This window comes from Leptonotus elevatus, chromosome 3, assembly GCF_054856555.1.
Source record: "Leptonotus elevatus isolate MCC_2025b chromosome 3, RoL_Lele_1.0, whole genome shotgun sequence".
Taxonomy (NCBI): Eukaryota; Metazoa; Chordata; class Actinopteri; order Syngnathiformes; family Syngnathidae; genus Leptonotus; species Leptonotus elevatus.
This window is the reverse complement of record NC_141241.1, coordinates 1,810,220-1,822,500: the sequence shown is the minus strand read 5'-3', so window position 1 is coordinate 1,822,500 and position 12,281 is coordinate 1,810,220. Positions and strand designations below refer to the sequence as shown.

The 12,281-nt window shown below is 40.0% G+C and overlaps 1 protein-coding gene and 1 long non-coding RNA gene across 5 annotated transcripts in view; one reads left to right on the top strand and one right to left on the bottom strand.

The window, feature by feature from the left end:
- The window catches only part of LOC147176601 (uncharacterized), a 35,439-nt gene extending 33,382 nt beyond the window's left edge, over positions 1-2,057 (top strand). Inside the window, exon 3 of the long non-coding RNA XR_015094446.1 lies at positions 1,811-2,057. This is a non-coding gene — a long non-coding RNA (uncharacterized LOC147176601). The remainder of the gene's footprint in view (positions 1-1,810) is intronic.
- znf536 (zinc finger protein 536) overlaps positions 1-12,281 on the bottom strand; it is a 266,047-nt gene that overhangs the window by 155,471 nt on the left and 98,295 nt on the right. The window lies entirely within an intron of this gene.

Here is a 12,281-nt window from a genome sequence, read left to right as displayed (position 1 = left end):
GGCTAAAATGAAGCTAATGTATTAACAGACAGACAGCAAACGCTAAAGCAGACCTAACAAAGAACTATCAACCGGATTACCGAGGCCAAACTACAGTTAACCGGCACAGAATCTAAAACACTGTTCACAAAGGACTCCATATTGCTAACAAACCTATTACACTGCTATGGGACAGGAATCATACCACTTTGCTAACTAACATAAACCAGTCTAAACCACGACTTAAATGCTAGTGTTATTGCATTGTATCAGATATCTTACATACATATAGCAAACTATATATATATATATATATATATATATATATATATAATGTCACATTGCATATGTTAGCATGCTTTAGCATACCTTACCGTTTCAGATCAGACCTTATCATATTGCATGACAATCTGTGTATTTATCTCTAATATCTTTTCTCTGGCATGTTTATATGCAGATTGGCTGTCATGTTTGCTCTCCAAACAGCACATGCGAGGTGTACGCCTTTAAAAAAAAATTTTTTTTTAAACATCTTTAAATCCCTTGGAACGGGTGATTGTGGCGGCGGTGAAGAAAAGAGGGTGATATTTGATTCTGGTTTATTTGAACGGGTCTTGGTAATTAACGCAGCATGTCCTGTTATCTGGCCAAGGGCCTGGAGTTAAACACGTTTATTGTGAAATGTTTGCGTTCTCAGCGGCGGCGAGGCTGAGGAGCCCACACACGGAATATTATTTCATACTCTAGGGCGGGAGGAAAAACGCGGGGCTGGGGAGGACTTTGGAGCGCTTATTGTTTTTGATTACAATGAGAGTCTTTTTAAAATAGATCAGCAAGGACGTCTGAAGGTGTTTACGCAAGCCCCCGATGTTCCAGATTAGCTTTTTTCTTTTTGGGGGGGGGGGGGGGGGGGTTGAGAGACGGCTTGCAATATGGGCAAGCTAAACGGGCCTCTTTTGAAGGCTAACGCGTGCAGCTGCTACTCACAAACTGTTGCATTGTGGGAAAGCGCAACTCTCATCCAAAACGTCATTTGAGGAAAATGTGATGCGCGCACTGCTGCTAGCTAGCACATTAGAATCTAAATAAGAAGTTAGACCTAAACAGCAGTGTAAAGTCTGTAGTTAGGATATAAAAATATGTTATAAATATTACAGTATAGCAAGCTAACGAAAGATACTGCACAACCCTTTAAGATATGATATGAGATCAAATGTGGTATACAAATGATAAAACATTGTACAGTATGATATGATATGATATGATATAGTTTTATAAGATAGAATAAGTTGAGTTAATAGGGTCCAACACAGAATGGTATATGATAAGATATGGTACCGTACATTAAGGCACATTACGATACTGCTTGACATGATATTTTGTTTCATGATGCCACGATAAGATACAGAAAGTAAGATCAGAAGACGGTCAGGCAAGATGTGATACTGCATGATAAGTGAGAATAAGGTGTCGTACCATAAGATATGATGCCGTAAGATATGAGAGAAGGTGCGGTCAGGAAAAAGTACAGTGCGGCACAAAAAAAAGATCAAATAAAACGTGACACAGCACGATTAGGTACGATACGGTGCGTATGATAACATAAGTGCAGATACAATAGAGCACGGTAAGTTACGATTACGGTATTTCAAACTCTCACATGATATTAGGGGAGGGTTCAGCGCGGCAAAATAAGATGCAGTACAACGAGTACGGTGTGATCGTTATGTGCGTACATCATACATACATAAACGCATAAATATTAAAATATACGAATGCACATATTGTATCCATCCATCCATCCATTTTCTGTACCGCTTGTCCTCACAAGGGTCGCGGGGTTGCTGGAGCCTATCCCAGCTGGCTTCGGGCAGTAGGCGGGGTTACACCCTGAACTGGTTGCCAGCCAATCGCAGGGCACACAGAGACGAACAACCATACTCACAATCGCACCTATGGACAATTTGGAGTGTCCAATTCACCTGCCATGCATGTTTTTGGAATGTGGGAGGAAACCGGAGTACCCGGAGAAAACCCACGCAAGCACGGGGAGAACATGCAAACTCCACCCAGGAAGGCCGAAGCCCGGACTTGATCTCACAACCTTTGCACTGGGAGGCGGACGTGCTAACCAGCCAGCCACCGTGCCGCCACATATTGTATCATGGTATGAAAACACTGCAAAATAAGACAAAATCAAATAAAGTACAACATATTGCACAACATGGTCGTGGTACTGTCGGGAATGATAACATAAAGTTGCTGTACAGCGTTAAAATAAGAAAAGTTAAGGTAAGTTATGGCACAACAAATTGGCATAAGAAAAGTTACAACAAAATATCGTCGGCTATTGTACAGTATCATTTGATATATCACGTCCTATCAAATAACGACAGTATGACAAGCTACGGCTGTAAACGATACCGTACAGTAAGATAACATATGGTGCCGTATTGTGCAATAAGATATGCACGGCTGTCTATCTATGCTGTATATGTATTTTATAGCACACACAAATACACACACACACACGCACACACGCACACACACACTCAACAAGTAGCGGGCCAAGCTCCATCGATCCACTTGACTCAAAGGCCCAAATCTCGACTGTACCATTTGAACCTTTTCAATATTTAATCACTGCACGCATACACACACACACGCAGACACACGCTTTTACTACAGATGGCACTTATTCATGATGTGTATGCGTGTGCGCATGTGTGCGTGCGTGACACATAAACGCCGTGTGGCGGCCGTCTTGCGCCCAGACTGTAGCCCGCTTCGACCTTGAGCGGCCATATTCATTACATCATTAAGTTACCTCTTCATTAACTTTTCATTGTTTATGAAGAAGGAGAAGACGAAGGGGGGCGGGGGGGGGGGGGATAGAGAGGGGGTTTCATCAAAGGGACACTGTCCTCTTCTTTGGTGTCCGCTAGCATGCTATTATGCTAGCTCACGATATAGTGTTTATCATGTTTTTAAGAGACAGGGGGGGGGGGGGGGGGAGGCTAAAATGAAGCTAATGTATTAACAGACAGAAAGCTTTGCTAACTAACATAAACCAGTCTAAACCACTACTTAAATGCTAATGGACGCTATACCACACGGCTAAGGAACCCAAAGCAGATGCTAAAAATCCGTTACGGTTGCCACAAGGCTAAGATGAGATAGCAGAGGCTAACATATAGCTAACATGGACAACCGCAATGCTACGTGACACATAACAGATGTTAAAACGCAACAAACAAATTCTTCCACACTGCTATCGTGCTAATAAAGACTGCAACAATGCTCAGGGACAAGTAGCAGTGGCTAAAATATGGCTAACAAACAAACAAACAAACAAAACTGGCAAACAAAGCGCAACATGCTAATACAGGGCCTGCACACTTTCAAAAAAGATAACACAGAGGCTAAAATGCAGCTAACATGCTAGCAAAGTCTAAACCACAATACTTACAGAGGCTACCACATGAAAAAAATAAAACATAAAATAATGACTGCAGAGCAAGTTTGTACTTGATCACATTCATTTTTTTTTTTTTGCAAGTTATTTTTATGATGTTTGCACAGCGCTGAGGCTGAGCGGCGAAAGATCACGGAGCAATTAGCGAGCCCGACGCGTAAAGGCGGGGGAACAGAAAAAAAAAAAGTCTCAAGAGGCGTTAATAAAACAACTTTAAACATGCTGAGCAGGACATTTATGCAAATGTAAAAAAAAAAAAAAAAAAAAGGAGGGGGAAAATGCAATGTGTAATCAAATTGGGGCAAGGCAGATAAAGCATCTTTTTCCTCTGTGGGTGTTCTTTCTCTTCTTTCGCAAGCGAGAGGCCGCTAAGAACGCTGGAATTTGCATTTTTTTTTTTTCTGCTTTGCTGCGTCTTGTTTTCTGAAAACAAACACGTACGCACACTAGACGTAATAAACATGCCATTTGTTGCATTTGTTTGTTGGTTAGTAAGTTCATTTCTGTTAATTTTTTATTGTTTATTTTATTCATTCTTTAGTTTCTTCATTAATTGAACTTCACGTGACAGTCAGTCGGACTATTTTGAGGAATGTTCAGAAGTGGCGGAGGCTTGCATTGTGCTGACTGCTATTTTACTTGATGTAGCTGTTGCGGCTAAAACACAGCTAACATGCTAACACGGACTACCACACTGCTTGTGGACATACACAGCAGAGCCTAACATACTTTTAACCCAACAATAGTATCGACGAAAACAAAGCTAAAATGCCAACAGCCTAATGCACCACAAATGGATAGCGATAGAGGCTAAATCACAGCTAACGTGCTAACAGTAGTTACCCTGCTTATACATACCGAGGCTATCACAGGCCAAACACGATGACAGTATAGCCTAAAACAAAGCTAAAATGCTAAAAATTGCAAATGCTAAGACGCAGCTAACACGTTAACAGCGGCTAGCACACGCCGTTTCATTTGCTAATGAGGGAAGAAAATGGAATTTTTACACATTATGTGACAACAGCTTTGTTTTCACGTAAGGGTCACTTCCTGTTCCATTGGCTCATTAAGTTGGACGTATTATTTTTCATGTGTGTACTCAGCACATTAAGTAACATTGTCAAGTGTGGCGCACACACAAACACACATACGCACACACGCCTGCACTGCCATCATCGGCAGCGTGCGGGACGTTTGACAAAAGAGGTGGGCGGAGATCGCGCCAACGCAGATGTGTCGTCATCGGACTTGTGTGTGTGACGTGCGCGTGTGTGTGTGTGTGTGTGTGTGACACGTGTGCGCGGGGGAGCGAGGGACCCGCTTGCCCCGGGGACGGTGTGTCACATAAGCTCCATCACAAGGCCGCTTTATTAGGCCTGGCATGGGTCAGACCCCTACTGTCGTCTTCAAATATGGCCGCCACCTGCTCGCCTTGCACACACATGCGTGTGCACACACACATGCACACGAGTGCCCATATGTGCGCGCGCACACACACACAGACTTAATCTGGTGTTTTGTGGTTAATTGCAACAAAAAGACAAAAATGTTCATTTCCCAGCAACCACAACCCGGAGCGGGGGGGCGGGGGGCTCATTTCTTTCAAGCTTTTCTGAAATATGTACATGCAGACTTTTTAGTGCAGTTACTTGATTTCATGTAGTCCTTTAAAATATATAATTGTTTAGTTTTGATTCATTTTATATTATGTATTTTTTTATTTAAATGTTATTTAAATGTTTTTAATTAATGTTTTATTTTGTATTTTGCAATTATATTTGTTTCATTTCTATTTATTTAATTAATTAATTATTATTATTATTTATACATTTATAAAATTGGACCGTATTATGTATTTTATTTTAATTCATCTAATCTTTTTTTTTTAATATAAATGTTATTTTAATTTCTGAAATTGTTGTAAATCATGTTTTATTTTTTTTAACAGATTATCTTTTTTTATTGTAACTTTCGTTTAAATTGTTATTCAATATTTTATTATTTATTTATATTATTGAGATGTATATACATGTAATATTCATATTTTTTATATAATTTTGTTTATTTTTTAGTTTATCATAATTTGTATTCCTATTAATTTTTATTCAAACGATATTTGAATCTATTTTATTCATCATTTAATTGTATTATATTTTTTTGTTTGTATTTAATTTGTATTGCAATTTCAATTGTATTTCCATTTGACATGTTATTAATTTTCTGCCAATTAAAATTTTCTTGCACAGTATTTTTGAAGCGATGCAAAACATGTACGTCGATGCCACTCTACCTTCACATTCCACATGTCTGCACCAAACACACACATGCAAACACACACGTACCCACGCGCGCGCGCACACACACACGCACACACACACACACGCACACCCCCCCCCACAGAGTCTTATTAATACAGTGGAACATCAAAATTCTCATGCCCTTGAAGTCAGAATTTTTGTGAAAAGCACAGTGTGCCTCCAAAGTTTGTCACGTCATACATGACGTGACACTCACTTTTTCCAAGAAAGTGTGATCCCATTAAAAGCAAGGTTAAACAAACAAAAAAAAACTCATTCAGAAGAGCAGAAATGTATAAAGAAAAGGGCCATCTAAATAATGATGATGAATAGTGGCCTAAAGCAAAAGTTGTCATTTCCAAATTTGCATATTGGGGGCTGTCCATTACTGCACTCGGCAAAACTGTACATGGACACAACCATCCAAGTGATCTTCAAAAATCTGATAGACGACTTAAAAAAAAAAAAAAAAAAAAAAAGAAGACTCGGAAGGGAAGTTTCATGGACTTGACGCTTGTTTGGACACGGGTCACTATTGCGCGACATTTTGTTCATTTGTGTGCGTTTCTTTTTTTTTCAGGCAACTTATGAAAGTGGATGTGATGGCAGGATCCAATCTGATCTGAATCCTAAATACAAAATGTGCGCAAAATCAGCAAGGCATCCAGAAAAAAATGATCATTTCCATCCAAATCACCAAAATAAACAAATCCCACCAGGTTTGATTGCAGCCTTGACATTTTAACTCACACGCCTCCAAAATGACCACAAAAAGGTGTAAAAGGTTAACTTTTTGTTTGCACTGGCAATGTTGACGTGGCTTCAAACATGGCCCGGTACACTTCATCGAGATCCGCGGTATCATCATCATCATCATCATCATCATTGCGATTATCACTGTTCGTATTATTCTTATCATTGTGATAGTAATGTTTTAATTAGCAACGCAATAAGCTTTTGGCACAATCGCGCAGCCAAGCTTCCTTCCAGCGCCACAAAATCTGCTTCTTTTTTTTCGCCCCCCCCCAAAACAATGCGAATGTCATGCTTTATATCCACTGTGTGACAGCATGTGTGTGTGTGTGCGTGCGCGTTCCCCGATGGAGATAAGTCTGAGTGGTTAGGAGGGAACAGATGTCAGCTGGTGTCGGCTGCCAGGAAGACTGAACAAAGCCAATCAACGTCGCCTTCCTGTCCAAAACGCACGGCGGCGGAGGGAGACCTGAGTCCAAACGCAATTTAACACGCGCACGCTCGCACACGTACGTGCGTGCACGTGCCCGCCACCATCACGAGCGGCGCCGAATCAAAAAAGGACCGCAGCAAAGATTGACAAAATGGCGTCCGTAATGTGATCTGCTATGAGAACGTGATCATTGACAAGCGGGTTGGTTGGCAGCCGCCGCTTGCAAATGACATGTTACGTAGAATAGCGCTGCCGCGTAAAAAAAAAAAAGGAAAGAAAAATTGAGTTAAATAGCGTGTTATAATGTGGCAAATTTCACGCAATAATGGAGTAAGTTTGACGTTGTAACGTGAAACGGTAGGTTTGACCGTGAGAAGTTATTGCGTTCAAAAGGGACAGTTTGTCAGGTTAAAAATAGGATAGTCAGATTTGGACAGAAATTAAATGCATTATTGTGATAAGTTTCAAAAGTTATCATGTTAAAATGTGATTATTGTCACAATTTAACATGATCAATTAAATGTGAGTTTAATTTAAGTATATAAATAAGTTTCACGTTTTAGCATGACAAATATCACCGTGACAAAGTTAACATGTTAAATGTGATCATTGTCATATTTTAGCATAAGTTGCACATTTTAATGTGGTTGATAAGTTAACATGTAAAAATGTGAAAATAGTAATCACATCAAATGTAATGTTTCGTATCATTTAATGAATTTCACATCATTTTTTTATATGAAATTATTACATGACATATGTTTCACGTTAACATGATAAATACCACCATGTTAAGTTGTCATGTTATAATTATGACACTTTAACATGATAAATGTTACATTTAAATGTGATAACTTGATCAATTCCATGATAAACTCTCACGTAATAACAGATGATCACATTTGAGCAAAATAAGGATTCATGATTGTATAATATTATAAATTATATTTACCAAAATGTATGTTTTGGTCTTTGATTATGTTTAATATTGACACAAATTAGATATACTTTTGTTTTTCTTTGACGTTTCTAAGTCGCAATTATTTTTGATGTTGCAAAAAAAGCTACGCTGTCTTGGCTTGTTGACGACTTGAAATTGTTTCTGATATTTAGCCTCATACAAATTAAAATTAGGTTTGTTAAAGACTCTGCACTGTCTTTGATGTTTACAAAAACATACGCTAGGTTCAACAAAGACGGATTTGGTCTTTGATGGTGCCCCCACCCCAAAAAAAAAATTGCTAGATTTGTTAAAGATTCAAAATTGTCTGATGTGCATGAAAAACTAACGTTGGATTTGTTCAAGACGTCTTTGATATTGACAAAATCAAGTCATTGAAGACTCTGATGTTGTCTTTGATGCACCAAAAAAAGTTAAGGTTATGTTTGTTAAAGATTTGACGTACGTTAGGTTTGTGAATATTTTTTTTATATTTGCTTGGTTGACCGTAGAATATTGTCTTTGATGTTGACAGAAAATTAGCATTACGAGACTTCAACACAGTCAGTGCGTATTTTTTGGTGGCGCCCGCCAAAGAGAGAAAAGAACGGAAAATAGAACTCTTTGTCCATTATTTACAGAACCAAAGCACTAGTTTTGCTGTTTCGGGCGGACGTCTGCGAGGTTTTGGGTGTAAATCAAGCGGCGTGTTCGGCGAGGGGGTCCGCGCACCTCGACCGGCCTCGCCATCCATCAGCGGGCGAACACGTTTGAGTGCAAAGTAATGACGCGTGCAGCCTCATACGCGTGTTGACGCCTCGCTAAATAAGATCCATTTAGCCCGGCTGTTTGGGGCACAACCCACCTTGCAATCCCCCCATACAACAACCCCCCCCCCCCCTCCCCGCAAAACCGCCACACTGCACCATAACAACAAATCTAAGTATTGGAAAGTCTGATGAGGATTACGATGACATCACCATTAAACCTTTAATAACTGCACAGGGAATGTTCTAAACATCCGTCCGTCCGTCCGTCCGTGTTTGTCTATTCATCCATCCGTCCATCCATCATTCATTCATTTTCACATGTTCTGTCAAGAAAAACAATCATTTTCTATTATTTTAAGGAAGTTGGTGGTTTGAAAGTTTGTTTGCTAATGAGGATAAATATATATTGATGTCAGTGTCATTTGTGGAGGAACATCAATTCAAATAAGAAATTGGATTTGGCCAACAAAAAACAGTCAGTCGAGAGGTCGTGTGAAGGTGCGTCCGTATGCTAACATTGTTAGCTGTCAGACTAGCATAAAAACAAGTTAGCCACTGTTGCGACAACAAATAAATAATCAACCTTTGGTGCACTTTTTGTCGAAAGACAAAGCGGTTGCGTGTGTGGCGGTGTCACGTATGCAAAGACGAAAAAAAAATGAGAGAAAGGAATCAAACAAAAGGGTGAGTGGGGGTGACGGCGGTTAAGGGGGGCAAGGGTGGGGGTGAGCTAACAGAGAGACCTTTGATTTCTGCAAATAGATGACAACAACAACAACAACGGCGTCCTTGTGGGAGGTAATAAACTTTTTTCCACGCCATCACGCCGCACGGAAGATCTCCACACGCCATGGCGAGGCCATTTTGAGTGTGCGTGTGTGTGTGTGTGTGTGTGTGTGTGTGGCACTTCCTGTTGGTTTGTTTACCCCGCCATTGTCCCACCACTTTCACAGCAGCCTAGCTGTCTAATGATGCATTTAGCGCTAGCATTAAGCGGTGCGGCAAAGGGGGATAGGAGCGGGTGGTGGTGGTGGTGGGGGGGGGGGGGTGCTTAGAGAGAGGGTCCCATTGACAACAGGTCACAATGGTGGAAAAAAATTAATAAGTGTGCGTCATCCTCCACAAAGCGGCTGATCACGCTGGCGAGGGACACCCGGCCAGGAGAATAAAAGATACAAGACAATGTTTGCACGCGATATGTTAATAATCTGAAAAAAATTAAATGAGGATGAACAGTTTGTGTACAGTGAACAATATCACCAATTATTCTGTGAGAGTTTGTAGTATACAGACAAGTTCTAATTTAGAATTGTGCAACTTGGGTGTAGTACCGCATTATGCCACAACATGTCTGGCAGCACTGGGGTGACTGTATGCAGATGAAGTTGAATTATCGGCGAGAAGAAGAGGCAGAGAAGGTGATGTGAGGTATTGCTGTATGCTATCTTCGTATGTTTTGCTAACTCAAGTTAGTAAAAGTGCTGTAATGGCAAATAGATCCCTGTAGATGGCGGGGTTGCATTGTTTAGTTTTTGAGATCAGCACAGCTTTTGAGTGGAAGATGTTTCGTCACATCGATTACGAGGACGGAAAATGTCACGTTTCTTAATTGTATGTCTTTAAATACGTCTCCACTGTGTTTTAATGGTTAAAAAAAATCATCATTAACTTGAAATTCAAACTGATGAATTGAAATTCAGAATTTAAACGAATATGGACTAAATATACTAGAGATCCATACAGAGGAGGAAGAGAATCTAATGATGCTTTTTAGCCAACAGCACTAATAACCCCCCCACCACCGCCCCCCCGCCCGGCTATTAGCGGCACACTCGAAGCGACGACAGAAAATCGCGGACAGAGACGCCCGCCTTAATTGTGCGTCTTTAGTCACGCAAACGTCGAGCCTCACGGGCAGCTCGCTAGCGCCGCTGCGACGATCGGCATCGCCGTCGCTACAGTCGCCCTCTACGGTTCACAAGGTCAATTTAAGATGCGCGCACACAACCCCCCCCCACCCCGCCGGCCTTCTTTTAACACACATGGCGCTCACACAATGAGGACATTTGACACCATTTATCCTGATTTGAAGCATTACATGATACTCGCTTGAGGTATCTGAAGCACTACATTCAAATGATATAAAATATGGTTCCATTTTTATTATTACTTTTTAATATTTTATAATGAATGAAAACTGGTTTTATTTTTATTTTTTTGAAGTTTTTTAATATTAGTGTTTATTACTAAAGATACGTGATAGACTGTACTACTACATGACAAAGAAAATCTGTTTGTATTACCGTCTATATTTAATGATTCATATTTTTAGTTTTAATCTTAATGTATTTTTCATTATTTTATTAAGGAGTTAAAAAAAACATTTTAATTAGACAAATTCATTTTTTAGTTTCATGATTACATTTTGATAAATGTGATTAATTATCAACAAAAATATTCACTTTTAAAATGTACTTTCATCATTTTCTATATTTTACATTTAGCTTTTTTTTATTATCGAAAAAAATCACCTTTAAAATAATTTTTTACCATTTTATATTTTAAATGTCATTGTAATTAACTAGAGATATGTGAAGTACTAAATTATAATGATAGAAAAAAGTTTTCTTTAACAATTTTTATTTGGCAAAACAGCTCTTAAATATTACGTTTTAAAATCTTCATGTTGGCAGGAAGAGAGGGCTCAGAGAAGATAATGAGATTTGAAAACATCAGGATTAAAGCCGCTTACACTTCACAACTGCTTACATTTGCAGGAAAACAGGAAGTGGATGAAGAAAACTGTTTGTTTTTATTTACCGTTTGGCTGGCGACCAGAATGGGTGGCTAACCAAAAGTGCAGCACTCCATCTCATGGCCGCTGACTCCTACGTCGTTATTTTTGGGGCATGATCAAAAACAACAAGTTTATTTTCACCGTAAGCGCAAAGAGGAAGAGGGGGGGGGGGGGGGATCATCATAAGAAAAAGACGAAGCTCTCGTGAAGGATGGCGAGCCAGCCAAGACCCCCTGCTGCTCTCAGCTACATGCTACATAAATAAGCATTATGAATCACGCTAGCACCCCGCCGCAGTCCAAAACCAGACACGCTTCACATTTAGCCCTGATGCTAATGAGCCACAAGAAAACATGTTTGCCCCAAAACCGACCAACAATCTGGAAACTTGGTCAAGTTCCGACGCGGAATCGTCGGGGAAAAACAGTCAATCAACTTCCCGCTATTTGGGAAAATAAACTGCGATGTTAGCTGAACTGCTAGCTCGAATGTTTACTCCACTCAATATTCTTATGTTAACAATTCTTCTGATTACATTTTGATTGTTAAGTTTTGCGGGTGTGGTTGACGTAGGTGGAACCAGATGCAGGGAATTAGAGCGAGAAGGCGGAGGTTGTAGTACAAACACAAACGGAGTTTAATAAAAAACAAAAGCAAGGAAACAGAACAAGAGGTTCTGGCCAGAGCTCAAAACAACAAGTCCAAACTGGCAAGAGAGGCGAGACACGGGAAGAACAACAGAACAAAACGATGGCGGCAGGATGAGAGGAAACAACGACAAACATCGATGGATTGACGCAAGACAGAAGAACGAATGCTGCATTTGAGGACGGT